The 17097-nt window shown below is 40.6% G+C and overlaps 1 long non-coding RNA gene across 1 annotated transcript; it reads left to right on the top strand.

Moving 5' to 3' along the window:
• The first annotated feature begins 306 nt into the window (after positions 1 to 306).
• Positions 307 to 3062, top strand: LOC308402134. Its single transcript, XR_013972710.1, has 4 exons — positions 307 to 815; positions 1092 to 1139; positions 1378 to 1473; positions 1922 to 3062. It is a non-coding gene; the product is annotated as an uncharacterized lncRNA (long non-coding RNA).
• The last annotated feature ends 14035 nt before the right edge of the window (positions 3063 to 17097 follow it).

Genomic DNA, 17097 nt, shown 5'->3' with positions numbered 1-17097 from the left:
AGAGTAGAACATGAATACAAATAACCAGGAGTACAAAATAATGCAGTTTCACGTGCAATGTTTCCACTGTAAACCCGAATGTTCAAAGTAATTAAACAGATTAAGTAGTGTATACTCAAAGTCTTTAAAAAGTTCTGTTAACTTAAATATGTCAAGTTCGTATAACATGTTCTTCTTTTTGAGTAAATGAAACTAATAATATTTGATTGAATTTAACTATTTCTATATTAAGTAAGCATCACTTAAAATCATAACTTAAGCACAACGTAACACAGTTAAGTTAGGACATATAAGAATGGTAAAGTCCTGTTATTTTTGTTGTTTCAAGTAGGATTTAATAATAAACTTAATTTATGTAGCACATGCTAAAATACAATAAAATCTCAAAGTGTTTCACCAAATAAGTAAAATCAAATTGTCTTAAATGCATTAGTGAAAGACAAAATGTATTTATTTTAATATTCATTGTCAAAGGAGCTTGCAAAGAAAAGCGTCTGGACTTCTTTAAGTTCCTTTGACTACGATGACCTGGATGACTGAGAACCTTCACAGACATTTAATATTCATTGTTTTATCAATGTGTCCTACATATATATTTTTAATTTTTTCCGTAAGTGTTGAGCAGCTGCAGGAATCAATTTTTATTCCGAGTTAATCTCTGATTCACCCTCCGAAGCGGAAGGCGGCGCTAATGAGCATTAATACGAAACACAGAAGAAGTAAAGGTATATGGGCGGGAACAGCACCAAAGAGGCAACACGGACGACTGGAGAAAGTTGGACCTAACGGCAGCAACTAGCATCACTGGACTTACAGTAAGTTTTCAATGTTGATATTAGTTTATTGTTAAAATACGAATATTTAGTTGTATTTTGGGTGCGTGTCGAAAAGAATAGCAGAAATGTCGGTCCGTGTTTTTTATGTGCTTTGCTGCTCTCCCCGAAGGAAACTTTGCGCTTGCACAGCTAGCATTAAGTTGTTGTAATGAGGGTCGCAGGCTGTTTAAAAAGTTAGATACTACTTGTTCTAGAGGTGGCGCCCGGTCGCCTAGTATGAAACAAAGTATTTTAATCTCTCTAAATTTTTAACAGCAGACAGCAGATGCCCTGGCTGAAATTCTAAGAATTCACAATGAACAGGTAATAATAGATTGTTACACATTTTCATAGGTTGAACCAGTGGAACATTGGACAGGTTCAATGATTTAAATGAGCTTTTTGAATTTTGCTATTACTCCACTTTGTGTTTGCTATTTGTCTGACTGTATTAAAGATGTGAACAGGTTATTTGTGGACATATGTTCTGATTTGACTGTTGTTTTTGTTGTTGTTCAGTAAACTCACCAGTATATACAATTCTGTTTTTATCTGGAAATAGGAAATCCATGATATCCACACCAAGCGCACTACCGTTCTCCACGCCCTTCCTGTCTATCTGCGTGAGGATGTCTCTGGATTTTTCAGAACCTGCACTGTGAGTGTCCTTAAGTATCTAACAGATACTACTGTGTATATAAACAGTGCATCAAAGTACAAACATGTATTTTGATGCACTCTTTGGACTTACCTTTGTTTAGTCTACCCATATGGTTTCCATGTATGGTCTTTTCTGTCTCCTCACTACGAATGAACTGAATTGGTGTTTTGTTGAAAGTGATAAGATGTTTAGTAAAACATTTTCCTGTGTATTTCCTTTAGCTTAGTTTCAGTCTATCTCACACCACTTGATTCTCTGGTGAATTAGCTGATTTATGTGTGCAGAACATGGATCTTCTGTTTTTCACCTCTTACAGTGAGACTCAGGTCTCCCTTGTAAAAGAGGTATTGGATCTCAGTGGGAGTTGGTAAAATGAGAAATTATATGTCGTCTGTTGTATTTCTTGGTTTAGATTGTGATTAGTATCTCTTTTTCATTAATTCAGGACGAATCTGATGAGTTGGAGCTTGATGGTGTTGAAGTGGCCCTCTTCACTGTCATCAGTGACCATGACACAACAAGTTCAGTTCACTACCAACCTGTGAAAATCTCTGTCGTCATTGAAAGTGATGCCGTGTTCAGTCTCCCCAGATTTGGTGAAGCCTTCCTGGTAATGTTTGGACTGATCTATGCACTTCACCTCAGCTACCCCAAAGGCCTGACCAACACTTTAGAATTTACTCAAAAGATTTTATTTGGTCTAGAAAGTGGTAAACTGTCACCCAGGTTACAGACCCTCAAGAATGACTTGGTTATGTAGGAACTCATCTGAAAGAAGGATGCAGGGTGAAGCATTATAAAAGACTGGTTCAAAGTTCTCTCCTTTCATCTAAATAATGCCTCAAAACATTATTGCATTACTCTACAGGTGTTCAGCCAATAGGTCCAAACTATACAACGTGCCTTTGTTCTCATTAACATAATGCAAAGCAACACTAATGTTTTGTATGTTTTAATGTTTTTCGTAATACTATTTCCAAAACATTGTGGGCTGCGCAAGATGACCTAAATTTCACTGTTTGATACTGGTTAATGTAAAACAAATAGCATTGTAATTCACTCAAATTGCTGCCTTGTTGTCTTATTCAGATATTAGCCAGAGAGCCAAAAGCACATTTTGATATTATTATTTGGCATTATGTTTCATTACTCTGACAGTTTTCCTGACTAAACAATTTTTGGTCTACTTATTTTAATTTATAAATGTTTTTGTTAATTATTTTTAATTTATTTAAAAATTTTTTTTAAATGTATTTAATTTCAACATAGTGCTAAAAGGGAGCAGTCAAGATACTGTTCAATGGCAGATGTTTATGACTTTTGCATATTAAGTTACCGATACTCAGTGTAATTGAGGCAATCAATTGCCTCAAAAATTTTAAGTTTTGGGTCACATGTTTTTAAGTATCAAGTAGTCAACATATTTGACTAACGTGTACTTAAAATAATGACAACACAAACTAATAAACATTTGAGTTTTGTTAACATAAAAATGTTGTAGTTGTGTACTTATTTTTTATAAGTTCTGTGAACTTATTTCTTTGAATTTGTAAACTTGAAACTTTAAGTCATATTAACTGCAAATATTTGAGTTGACCGTTCTCAAAAGATACAAGTACCATGTAATCCAAACTTTTATGTTCTGGAAAAATTTGACTTTTGAGTTGATCAACTCAAAAAAATTGAGGCAATCGATTGCCTCAATTTTTTTGAGTTCTGGTAACTTATTCGGGTTTACAGTGTCCAATAGATCAGACAGTAGCAGCAAAGGCTGTCATACAGTTGTCCTGCAGCTGCTTACCAGAGAAAAGATGAGTTTGATGATTGTGAGATAATTTCACGCAGAGATGGAGAAAGATGTAAGAAAGACATGACAGGAGGAAGAAGAGCGCTTATCTTTTTAAAAGGAGCGCTCAGTGACATTTGATGAACTGGAAGTTTAAAGCTAGCGCACCTTCATTCAAGACCTACTGTTACTTGTATTCTTTGAGTACATTTCAGAGCCTGTAGTTTTACACTTTTGGCGAGTAAAGAAGTCAAATCAGTCCTTGCCAGAGTAATTCTTATCTGCACTTTTGCTCAAATAACAAGTGTGTGTAAATTTTACCACCGCTGCAGTCAGGTGGGGCCACTAGCGGGTTTTGATATGGGCGACATGGGCGGTTGCCCGGGGCGGCATCGTAGTGGGGGGCGGCATAACGGGCATCGGCAAAAAAAAGTTGCTCGTACTCATGCTGCCCCGACATCATGCCAGCGCATTCTGGGGATGTCATAGGCACCGATCGGTGTTCTTGCGGCCATTTGCGGGGAGTAAGGGCGCCCTCCGTTTGCGAGCTGCGCTTGCTGCTTGCGGCACAGGGAGGAGAGGGCGTGGCGGCGGGGGATTTCAAATCACTTTTATTGTCACATCACATGTGCAGATACACTGGTACAGTACATGTGAGTGAAATTCTTGTGTGCGAGCTTCACAAGCAACAGAGGTGTGCAAAATACAATAACATAAGAACAAGCAAAATATAAGAATGGCTTGCAGAATCTTTTCAGTCTCCTGAGAAAGAAGAGGAGCTGCTGCGCCTTCTTCACTGTGTGTACTGACCACGTAAGATCCTCAGCCAGATGTACACCAAGGAACCGGAAGCTGCTCACTTTCTCCACAGCAGCGCCGTTGATGGTGATGGGGGTGTGTACTTCTCTGCACCTCCGGAAGTCCACTATCAGCTCCTTTGTCTTTGCGACTTTGAGGGTGAGATGGTTGTCTCGACACCAGTGGGTCAGGGCGCTGACCTCCTCCCTGTAGGCCATCTCATCACCTTTGGTGATAAGACCCACCACTGTAGTGTCATCCGCAAACTTCCCAATGATGTTGGAGTTGCTAATGGCCGTGCAGTCGTAGGTGTAGAGTGAGTAGAGTGGGGTGGCTCAGGTGGTAGAGCAGATCAGCTACTGATCGGAAGGTTGGTGGTTCGATCCTTGGCTTCCTCAGTCTGCATGCCAAATATCCTTGGGCAAGATACTAACCCAGAGTTGCCCTCCGATGCGTTCATCGGAGTATGAATCTGTATGAATGTAGTTTAGGTTGCACTTGAGTTGTATGAGTGGGGGTGAATGAGGCATGTTGTATAGAGTGCTTTGAGTACTCCGGGAGAGTAGAAAAGCGCTATATAAGAATCAGTCCGTTTACCAGTACAGGACAGGGCTCAGTACACACCCCTGTGGAGCACCAGTGTGGATGAGGTGATGCTGCCCAGTCTGACCACTTAGCTTCCTGTCTGTCAGACAGGAAGTTAAGGATCCAGCTGCAGAGGGAGCTGCTCAGTCCTAGATCCTGCAGTTTCCTGTCCAGCTTCGAGGGAACGATGGTATTGAATGCTGAGCTGTAATCTACAAACAGCATTCTCACATACGTGTCTCTCTTCTCCAGGTGTGACAGGGCAGTGTGTAGTGTCAGGGCTATGGCATCATCAGTGGACCTGTTGTGGCGGTATGCAAATTGTAGAGGGTCCAGTGAGTCGGGTAGTGCAGAGCAAACGAAGTCCCTGATCAGCTTCTCGAAGCATTTGCTCACGATGGGGGTCAGGGCTACAGGTCGCCAGTCGTTCAATGAGGAGATGGTGGAGGATTTGGGTACAGGGACGATGGTGGCCATTTTGAAGCAGGCTGGGACTACAGACAGAGAGAGGGAAAGGTTGAAGATGTGTGTGAACACTCCAGCCAGCTGAGCCGCGCATGACTTGAGGACGCGGCCGGGAATCCCGTCCGGACCAGTAGCTTTGCGTGCGTTCACCTTCCTGACGCACTTCCTCCTCAGATCCTGACATCCTCCTCAGTTGGTTATTAGCACCATCTAATAATCAACTCGCAAAATAAAACAAACAAACACGAAAACACCAGACATTATGATACAGACTTATAATCTGCACCGACGTTTTTTCGAAATTCTATACCGAAAAGTGAGCGCGAGAGCCCTCGGTGCACCTACTTGCTGCTGAAGTCAAAGTAAACTTTATTGTCATCTCCACTATATAAGTACAGTATATAGAGAGACGAGACGGCGAGCCTCCAGTTACAGCAGTGCAAGTAAACAAACAATAAATATAAGAAGAATAAGAAAATAAATATACACTTTAGGACTCGGGGTAAAGAGATCAATAACAATTTAAAATGTATAATTTACAGTTTGATGATTTAAAGTCTCACACGCAACCTGTCGAAAGGGGAGGGAGACATGCTGCTTCCAAATAGAGCACATTTCATTCATAATGATGTAAATCCAAGCCCATTATGTATTCATGATTAGACTCCTCGGTTGTGCAAAATCCCAGAAATAAACCCTAGAGTCTAGACAAAGCCAATCTATGATTTAAGGTGTAGGTCTATTACGTTATGTTGTGGTGATCCTCGGGTTGGGGGATGGATGTTCATACCGTAGTGCAACACTAAAACCAGTGGAAGATGGACAAGAAAAGGTCAAAGCCATCAGGTGCTCAGTTTAGAAAAAAGAGGGCGTGTTCGCCCAGGGCACCAAACAGGCTAGGACCGCCACTGGGTGGCGCCATGGGAAAACCAACCCACTCTGCTAGCAGTGAACAGCACCATCTGTTCAGCACTGCTGTAGATTTAATACATTTTAAGAGAAGATGCAAAACAGTCCACTGCCTGACAACACATGTGCATGATGATAACAGAGTTTTTCTATACAAAAAAAAGTTTAAGCTTCACTTAAATTAGTAATTTAAAAAATATTCATCTATCAGTAATTAATGTTCAAGTAAAACTAAATTCTTATGTAGCAATCAGAACAATTTCTAAATCTCTCCATACTTTTGTGTGTGTTTTATTATTGTTACCTTAAACATAAAAACTTTACTGTAGCTGCAGGGTTCTCAAAACCATTGCACAGCTCAAAGGTACTTATGGTAAATTTCAGTCTTTTAACATATCTTAAAACTTTCCAAAATGAATAAAGCTATCAACAGAATATGAAGAAAGAGCCACTCTGACTATATGTCCCAGATGTCTATGCATCGTGCTAAAGAAGGCTCAGCCAAGACTGAAACAGGGCCAGGCTGTATTTTGGTTTAATTTGAGGTTTGTACTACAAAAAGATGCAGTCAGTCAGTGTGATCTTTGATTAACCAGACAAGTGATTAAGAGCAAATTCTTATTTAAATCCAATATAAATAAATACATATCATTTAATACTTGCAATAAGTAACTTTAAATCTGCAAGTAACATCCAACAATAGTACTCTCAGGTACCTGCCTCTAGAGGGCGCTCCAACACATCTAATATTCCAGCACGCAGCACAATTATCAAAAGTTATAGTGTCAGAATCGATCAGTAAAGTAGTAATAACAGTTCTGTTCGATCACTGGGAGACCCCTATCTCTTCTGCCTGTAAAGTAAATGTCTCTTGCATTTGTCTTGTGTCTACTCATTTTTAATGATGCTCACAGGGAGAATATCACCTCAGTCAAAAGACATCATCTGTTTTTAGTCCAAGAAGAAAGCCTTTAAGTCTGCTGACAGATCCATCATGACAATCAGCCGGCTTCGAACCATAATTGGCCAAGGCATTCCTCGCGATATATATAGATGGCATTATATAAAGCAGGATTGGCCATTTCTCTGCTGTGCACAATATACCTGTAACATGATGAGCTGAGTCAGGAAGGCCAGCCTTGAGTGTGCAGTTAACAATAGTATTAATAACATACGACACAGTCTTGCCCCCCGCGCTACCCTCCCTGGAAGAGAAAGTGTGACGGAAATGAGGAGCCGAGGACAGACAAGAGTCCGCAAGTGGGGGGAAAGACAAGACGCAAGGAGCCTCGGTGGCGCAGGCCGAGGTGTCGCCTTTCAGGGCAGGAACCCCTCAGTGTGTGTCTTAAAAGGCAAGGGGGCTGCTGCGGCTCGTGGTGGCGTGCGTCCCTCATCTGGCATCCCTGTCAAGTGCCACATGCTTTGTGTCTGTGCTATGAGCGCAGGAATGGCCCGACTGACTCTCAATGCCACATGCCTGCTCACATTCTCAAGGAAGACTGAGCGAAGGGAGACGCTGCAGATGCTGGCGAGCCACAGAGGCCCTGAAGTCAAAATAACAATAATGGAGGCAGCTGCTAACACGGAACAGAATGGTAGCTTCAAAGTGCTGTCATGACCTTTGTCACAGTCAGGGTCACTTGGGCATCGGACATTATTTTTATAATTATAACACCTATGAGGATCAGATATGAAGGAAAGAACACAACAGTGCAGGAATATTTAAAAAAGAAATAGCACAGGGCTTAAAACAATACTGGACACCGTTAGTCATCAGTGAACAACACTACAGGACTGGAATACTCTATAAATAGGAAAGTCTCACACTCACACACACGCACACCCAAACAGGAAACTCTGCCACCACTTGCTGTGTATGTTTTCTATCTTTTCCCATTTCCACGCCTGTCTTTCCTACCTTCTCTTCCCCTGTCTGACCTATCTGAAAGGAACTGCCCCGGTTAGATCAACCTCCTCTCTACATCACTTCCTGGTCCTGTTGGTGGTGATTGTTCTGAGAGGAAGAGAAGGCAGACGGGATAGGGGAAGGAAAAGGGGGTGGGGGTTTAGTAGTGGTTCTTTGTTTTCCTCACTGGCTCACCTGCCTGACCCCCACCACCTCCACCGCCGCACCACCTGACAGGCTTTTGACCCCTGCAGCCCTGGTAGAGTGAGCCACTGGCTGTCTGTTTCCTGCCTCGCTGACTGGCAGGATATTCATAACGTACTTGGGCCACAGTCAAAGCGAGACTGCAAGTCTGAGTTGACAATGGATTTTTTTTCTAAACATTGTCACATGTTGTTTGACTGCATATTTACAAAGTAAGGGTGTTTGTTCTTGCTCCAAATTATTGGTTAGCTTTAAAGGTGTGATGTGCTGCTTTTTCGCCTTGAGGTATATGAGCATTTTCAGTTTCACCAGTTGGTTGAGTTTTTAACTGTCACATGTCTTGATGACAGTAACTGATTCCCAACCTCTGCTGGGATTGTTTTGAATGCCGTGCTTTATTGGCTGGTAGCCTAAATCCAGGAATACACTGCGATTATGGACTGTTGTCCCAGACTAAAGAGTACCAATCTGAAACAATCATGGCAATATATTTAGTCATGCCATACATCGCACAGTAAGAGTGGGCTGCAGAGCATCCTGTAAAACGTCCATACACCTTACACCTTCCATAGGAATTAAGAGGGTAAGTAGCAGCGAGGTGCTGCAAATCAAATGCACTTGATTAGCTCATCATCATCAAGTCTCAGCATCTCTCTAAAAGAAGTTTTAGCACTTTGCTGGTCTGGAGCATTCACAATGTCGCAGTCGTCCCAGGATTGTTTGTCTCAGCAATTCACCCAGAGGCCAGACGGTGTAAGACTCAGAGAAACTGCAAAAATACCAAGAGCTACATGTAAGACTTTACAGGCCTCAGTTCACATGTTAAATGTTAAAGTTCATGACACCACAATTAGAAAAACACTTAACAAGTATGGCTTGTTTTAAGGGTGGCCCATCTGGCCACACTTCATGGTGATAGAGGAGAAAGGCTTCTCTCTATAAAAAGAAGATTAAACGTGGTTTAGTTTTATAAAGTTGTATCTAAAAAAAATAACAAGATTTCTCCAACTGTTTCCTTTGAACAGACGAGACCATTGTGGAGCTTGTTTTCACAGCACCCCTTTCGATAAAAACCAAACATGGGCACCTTGCAATTAATAAGTCAACCCTGAACTCCTCTGTATACCAGAGTATTCTAGACTCAAATGTGAAGCTCTACCTAGCAGCTAAAGCTTGGTTAAAATTGAGTCATGCAACAAGACAATGATTGCAAGAACAACAGCAACTTTGCAAAAGAATGGCTGAAAAATAAATCAAGGTGTTGCAATGTTCCAGACAAAGCCTAGACCTCAACCAGATTGAAATGATGTGGTGGGATCTTAAAAGAGCCGCATCTACAAACCTCAATGAACTTAAACTGCATTGAAAAGAGGGGTTAATTAAAACTCCTCTATGTGAGAGAGACTGTTAAAGTCGTACACAAAAAAAAGTTTGCTTCAAGTTGCTATTGCTGCTAAAAGTGGTTCCACAAGCTTGTGAATCATATGCTGATTTGCATACAGTCCTTTGGAGTTGCTTTCTGTCTGTATGGCTTATGGCTGTTAGTCAATCAATAGGAATGCAGTTTGAAATGACACAATGGACAAGACAACAAAAAGATGTTGGTAAATTATGCTAAACAACGTGTTCTGGATTCTGGCAAAGAAGAAAAATCCAGTTGAGCTAGTTTGTGTTGTGTGCCCTCCACTAGTAACCATACCAGGATGAAGCATAAAAGTCATGGTAAGGACAGAAGTAGCGACAGTTGTGTTGACAGTTTACAAACATCAAACCTGATGTGTTTCTGGGTCTATTCGATCCATATCTCTGACTGTGGACACAGATTAGCTCAACTTTGACCTTTATCTACCAAAAGTTAGTAATGTAGAATTGATGTGGAATTTTCTTTCTTTTTATTAATTTAAACGATGTAACTTGAAAGAGATTTTGTGTATAGTGGGTAAAAAAAACAGATCTCCAGCAAAGCGCATGCAGTCTAAAGCCTAAATAGTGATAACTTTTAAAATACACATTTAATTCTTGGGGTACACTTGGGTCATCATAATCAACTGCAGTTCACAGTGGCTGATGGTGGCTACTGTTCAGTATAAAACATGGTAAGTGGTCTGATTCTTATATAGCGCTTTTCTACTCTCCTGGATCACTCAAAGCACTTTGTGCAACATGCCACAAGTAATGTTTTCTTTGCTTTTAAGTGCTTTCTAACTAACAGATACTCCATGCTCCAATGGATGCATCACAGAGCAACTTGGGGTTAGTATCTTGCTTGAGGATATTTAGCATGTAGACTGTGGAGGGATCGAACCATCAACCTTCCAACCATCATCAAGAGAGACCCGCTCTTCCTCCTGAGCTACAGCCACCTCAATATGTCAAAAGCACTGCTAAGAATCTACAGCATTTTGAACTCCTGTCCAAGAACTTGCTGATGATCATCGCTTGACATCATGAGTGAACTGCATTGCAGTTTTATTTTGTCATTCACCTGTTTATGACACTGAAAAGTCTTTTTAGAAAGATTCTTAAAACTTGAAGGTTCCGTTTTGGCTCTGACAGCAATCATATCTGACGTCTGATGTTTCACAACATGTCTCAGAAATGGCAAACAGTAAAAATAGTAATTGGAGTCCCTAGTATCTGTAGCCTATAAACTATGTAGTTCTTTAAATCCCATAATGCAATGCTAAATGTTTTAATGCATTTTTTTAAACAGTTGAAATAATAATAATTTTATGACATTCACTCACCCAGATCAACACATTCCAACTAACTCTGTCAAATTCTGTCTTTAGGACATGTTTATGTCAAATGATGTAAGACCCTGCAATGGACATTACTGCTCAGTGAAGACTCTAAACTAAATGCACATAGATACCAACCAGTTACCTAATATCTTTAATAATTACCAGCTGAAGACTTTGTCAGTCAGCAGTTTTGGGGTAAAACTGTGATGGCAGATGAGTTCGACCTGTATGTGAACCTTGTACCTGTTCACGCACTCATTCATTCTGTGATGCTTTTCTCTGCGATAGATGGTATCACTCCGAGACGTGGCAGCGTTCAGTAAAGCCCCTACCAAACAAACAGCTTCACTGACATGTTTATTGGCTTTATTCAAAGTGGACAATTGGTTTGCCTCGGTTTGCACAGGGTGGAGTGACTTGTCACTGCTCTAACCTGTGATGCAGAAACCCTTTATAGAAACACATGCAACCATATACTTCTTTTCTGTGCCCTAACGTTACCAAATATGGACTTTACTAAAGTGAATCAGGGTGAATGAAACAGCTCTTACTGTACTGCTTCAGTTTAGTGCCGCTTTGCTGCAAACCGGGTTATGGTGTGTGGTTTTGAACCACCAAACATATTTGTAAGTACAGAATGATTTCGTAAGTTCTGACCTCATGATCTTTTCCTTTTTAATCTGTCATCTCTCTTTCATCTGTTTGACTCAGTAATCGAAGCAACTACAACCGTTAGGCTGCTGAAACTTCTCTGAAAGCCTGAAGATAAAAGAGGACCATTTTAATTCATGCAATGCTGCCACTTTATTAGAGGGCCGTACTTGTCAGGAACACGGGGGTGAGGTTCACTGCGGCCCGAGCTCGACAGCTGCTTAGAGTGAAGCAAAACTTCTCTATTGAAAGAAACCTGCATGCGGGTCTCCTTAGCTGCCATGTTTCACTCTTATGTTCAGTGTCACTTACCGCTGCCTACTGAGTTATCGCATTTTCACGGGTGGCGATTGTGTTTCTTTGTGCGCATGTTTAACGCTGACCTTTGCTGCCTGAATACATAACGCTACAGCTAGTGACAATAAATAAATGACACCTACCTGGGGATTACCAGAATGGTCACATCAGCCCCACCAGAGCACAGTTCACCAGAAAAAGGAAAAAAAAACACACAGTTCCCAACTTGTTCACACTTTCGCTATTAAACAATTCATTCAATAGCCACTGCGTCGGACCTGCTTGCGCGGTCCTTATCTTGTTTTAACAGCACCGTTGAGATGCACAATGCACTTATTTTCCCTCCAATTAACACTGTGAATAATACACAGGTCTGATAAGGGCTTTTTGTTTCAAACAGTGTTTGTGAAACCGGGGAAATGTGGAGGCATTTTTCATTGTGAGCTTGTTTGGCTGTAACTGAATCTGATGTGCGCGTCAGCCAAAGCTGCTCCAGAAGTGGCAAGGGGTCAGTGAGCAGAGGCACTGCTTGAGGAAAGTGGAGAGAGAGGAGGGGAAGGAAAACTTGAGCAATATCACAGACACTGATCAACAGAAGATGTAATCAATGATTAGATATGAAATATTATTCATTTACCTGTTGCTCAGTGCAGGAAATATTTAAAGTAACTTTTTAATGATCGTTATTAGACTGAAATATGCACAGCAAATAGAGTCACGTGACAAAGGTTTCTCACGGGACTCTATGCAGTGCTGTGAGAAACTATGCACAGGCCGTGGTTCACACTAACTCCTGAGATATCTAAAAGTAGAATCCCAGCCAGAGCCTTTCACGTGGGGGGCTCTCGTCTGTCGAACCAGCTCCCAGTTTGGATTCAGGCGACAGCACACTTTCTGCTTTTAAGGTTAGGCTTAAAAGCTTCCGTCTTGATAAAGCAGTTAGAGCTGGATCAGGTGACCCTGAATCCTCCCTTTAGTTACTTGTAATAGGCTTACCACGATCCACTCTTTCTTCTTTACTCACTATGTGTTTATACACCACTCTGCATTTAATAATTAGTTATTATTAATCTCTGGCTCTCTTCCACAGCATGTCCTTTATCCTGTCTCTTTCCTTTCACCTCCACCACATCATGGCACATGGCTGCCCTCCCTGAGCCTGCTTCTGCTGGAGGTTTCTTCCTGTTAAAAGGGGGGTTTTCCTTCCCACTGTCACTAAGTGCTCATACGGGTTCATCTTGGTGGGTTTTTCTCTCCATTACTGTAAGGTCTTTACAATATAAAGATCCTTGAGGCAACAAAGTACTTATTGTGTGTATTACTTTATTAGATTCTCACATCCTTGTGGAGGACTTTTGGCCCACTTTTTTTTACAGCATTGCTTCAGTTCAATGAATTTGTGGGCATTAGTTTGTGCACAGCTCTCTTAAGGCCCCACCACAGCATTTCAGTCGAGTTGAGGTATCGAGTTTGACTGAACTATTCCAACACTTTGATTCTTTTCCTTTTCAGCCAAATCCTGTGCTTTTAAAGAGGTGCTCTCACCTCCTGATGATCAGTTTTGTGCATATGATTAGTGGAACTCAGCTACTACTTACCCTCCTATGAAAGCCGTACGAGTTTACTTAGTTTTTCACAGGACTGCATAGAGTTCTGAAAGCTTTCCGTTTCACATGACTATATAAGCAATTTACACTGCAAGATGGTAATCTGAAATTTACAAATTTACAATGCTGTCTCATAATACATTACATGAATGACTGAAAGCATTTGTACTGACTGATGGTTAAAGCATGTGTGATGCTAAACCTGTTTTCTTTTCTTTCCCCAGTCTTTTTGGGCTGAATCATCTCACTGACTTGTTTAGTCTACCCAAACCAGATTTGGTTTGGTAACCAAGAGATTTCTGGGTTAAAATATCTTGTTCATGCCAGATGTCAGAGGAGAATGACCAGACTGTTTCAAGCTGGAAAGCCACAATAACTCAAAAATAACCATTTGTTACATCCATCTCTGAAAACACAACACATCGAACCTTGAAGCAGTTGAGCTACAGCTGCAGAAGACCACATATACAAACTGATTTATGCCACACCTACCCGAGTATTGCTGGTGACTATCCCTTCATGACCATAGCATGCCCATCGTCTGATGGCTGCAGTTATGGCTGCTGGATAACATATGTCACAAAGCTCAAATCATCTCAGCCTGGTTACATGAACATGGAAATATGTTCACTACACTCAAGTGGCATCCACATTCACCAGATCTCAATCCAATAGAGATTAACAATTGAAGAAGCAGCCATCAAATCACACAGTAAATGTTTTTTAATTAATATAATCAGTAGTTATCAAATATAGAGTAAACACCAGCAAACATGGTAGACATTTAAAACCTGTGATTGACACACAAATACATGTGTGTCAATCACATGTATTTGCACATATTGTAGGTAAGAATGTTTTATTAATATTCTGCATATCATGTGTCATATGCAAGCCTACCCTTTGAAAATTTTAGGACAGCCTGTATTTAGACTCTCCTTAAACGTTGGCTCGTGTTGCAGCTCTTTTGCTGCAGCTGTAAGCTAGCTAACTAGCTAACTACCACTGTAGGTATAAAAAGGGAGAACTCAAGTTGAAGTCATCATCATCATGAAGACACGAGTCAGTTAATTTGTATAAGTAAAGCCCAGCTATTAATTTACCATAAGGTAGTTGCCACTTTCCAAAAGATAGGGTGACCATATTTTGATTTCCAAAAAAGAGGACATTTGGCCCAGTCATGAAGAATTTTAATAATACTGTTTGTTTAAAGAAGATTTTAACATATTTAAAAGATGCCTTCTTTGTGCAGTTAATGAATGGTTAAATAAAAAATGTCATATAGTCTTGTACAAGTCAACAAGTGCAAAAAAAATAACTTAGAAACCTCTGGAATTAAATAATGTTACAGAAATAATCTGTACAAGAAAAATTATAGTGAGGTACCAGTGAGGTATTGTGCAATGGTTTCTGCTGTCTCATTTGGCGTTTCTAACCTCAAATAATTTTGTTTGCACGCCACCATTCTTCCAGTCAAAGTATGATTGGGAATATTTTCCCTGTTCCATGGTTACCGAAGTCTGAGAAATGCCACAGTACTGGATTTCATTAAGAGCTTCAAGAGTGACTTTCACTGAATGTAGCACTATCACACCATTGACAATAGCTTCAGTCTTGGTGCGGGCACTGCTGAACTTTTTAGCTGTGTTAAAGTCTGGAAAAGCTTTTTTTCCCTTCTTTTTTTAGCAACAACATCCAATCCATGGATCTGTAGCTACTGTGATGCTTCATAGTATGAAATGTCAGTGCACCTTCTGCTGCAGAGCAACAGCATCCTAGTTTTTCCCAGGTGTAACAAAGAACTCAGTCAACTTACTAGATGAATTTTCGCCTCGCACAGCCTTTTTATGTTTTTCTGTGTCCATGTAAGCAACAAGATCTCCGGCACCTTTGTTAGACACACAAAAGTCTGTGCCAGCTCTGCACACAGTGCACTACGCCTCCCATTTATTCCGACGGATGGTACGAGGGAAATTTCTTTCGCAGTTTGTCTGAAAAGATGCACTTGCGCTTTGGCATGTTTTCGGCGCACCGCTCCGAAACAACACAGCAGTTCGGGGATGACGTTGCACATAGGAGTGTGCTCTTAAGTTTTTTAGATTGTCCCGATAGTCCAATAAGAATCAAAATGGGGTCAGGGTCGATCCATTTCATATTGATTTCTTTGCAAAGATAACATATTTTGATTGTCTAGGATAAGGTTTGGGGTCGTCACCTACAACAACTTAGACCTCAGCGGATTACCTGTGGAAAGTTTGGTTTTATGAAGGTTGTTAGGAATTAGCTGTGTAGTAGGCTTCTTGTAAAAATGGATCCAGAATGCATTGTTTGTTTTATTTACTTTTATTAACACAATTTTATCCCTTCTCGAGTGTGAAACATGCGTTAAATCATTAAACTAAAACACGTCAGTAAAACACTTTCCTTTAAAACACACTGGCCTTGATGTGATTCTCATTTAAAATCTCACTAAAATTAAATTGTTCTCCCTCTGCTCTGTGCATTATAAATATAGTGACAGTGTGTACTCAACAAACCTGTCTAGTTCAGTTGAGACAGTTAGTGAATGTCAACCAAGTAAAACACCTTTTAAAACAATCAGACTAGGGGTGGGTTTTTATAATCGATTCATCGATTAAAATCGATTCTGGCTTGGATAACGTAAAATCGATTCATTAAAATCCTGAATCGATTTTTTAATATAAATTTATTTTGTCCGAAATGCCAGAATCTCTGGTGACATCTCACAAAATTTCAAGAACCACCAAACAGTAAATGAGAGCAGGTACAGGGATTCTGCACATAGACTTAAACACACAGCGCGACCCGCGGATCAGAATCAGTTAGATGTAGCCTTTCTCACAGTCGGGGCTGAAAGCCGACAGCTCGCTGATCCGGGTCCGCGCTTTGTGTTCACGCCCTTTATGCGCTGATTCTAAAGCTGTTAGTTTGATCTCTCTCCAAACAATATTGACCGAACCAGCAGCAAAAGAAGATCCAAACGCTTCACATAAACATCGTCATGAATTCACTCTTTTACTGTTTTGCTTCCATTGCGATGCGCAGCTCTCTCTCTCTCCCTCTCTCCCTCCCCCTCTCCCCCCCCCCCCCCCTCTCTCTCGAACAGTTTCGCTTTCTTCATTATTCGCTTGCTTGTTACACAAGTCTACTGTTGTTTACAGCGCTGTCGGCCGCTGTTTTTTTCCCTTTTACATTCTTCCGAAAAGAAAACCTCATTTCTGCTGTTCAATACTGAACAAATTGAAACTTTTTAAAATTATTCAAAATGCAAAATGCTTAGCCGTGTGTCTAATAAAACCGCTGTAACGTCAGAGGTAATGTTGATTAATTAATGGTTTTCTTTCGTTTTTGATGTACTGCAGAATATTTTTATAAAATCCCAGGCCAGGAAAATCACCTACATGTTTTTCTGTGTTTTATCTTCAGCTACTTTGACACAAAGGCATCTGCTGTGATGCTCACACCTTGGATAAAGTCTTGAGAGTGTCAGCTTCCTTTTTATAGATACAAAAATATGTAAATGTCCTGATCTGAATTATATCTCTGACTGTCAAAATTTCCCAGATTTAAATCGAATCGAATCGAATTAAATCGAATCGTGGATTGAATCGATTCGGGACCTTGTGAATCGGAATTGAATCGATTCTA

This window comes from Rhamphochromis sp. 'chilingali' (assembly GCF_963969265.1).
Source record: "Rhamphochromis sp. 'chilingali' genome assembly, chromosome: 9".
NCBI lineage: Eukaryota > Metazoa > Chordata > Actinopteri > Cichliformes > Cichlidae > Rhamphochromis > Rhamphochromis sp. 'chilingali'.
This window is presented reverse-complemented; position numbering and strand designations above follow the sequence as displayed.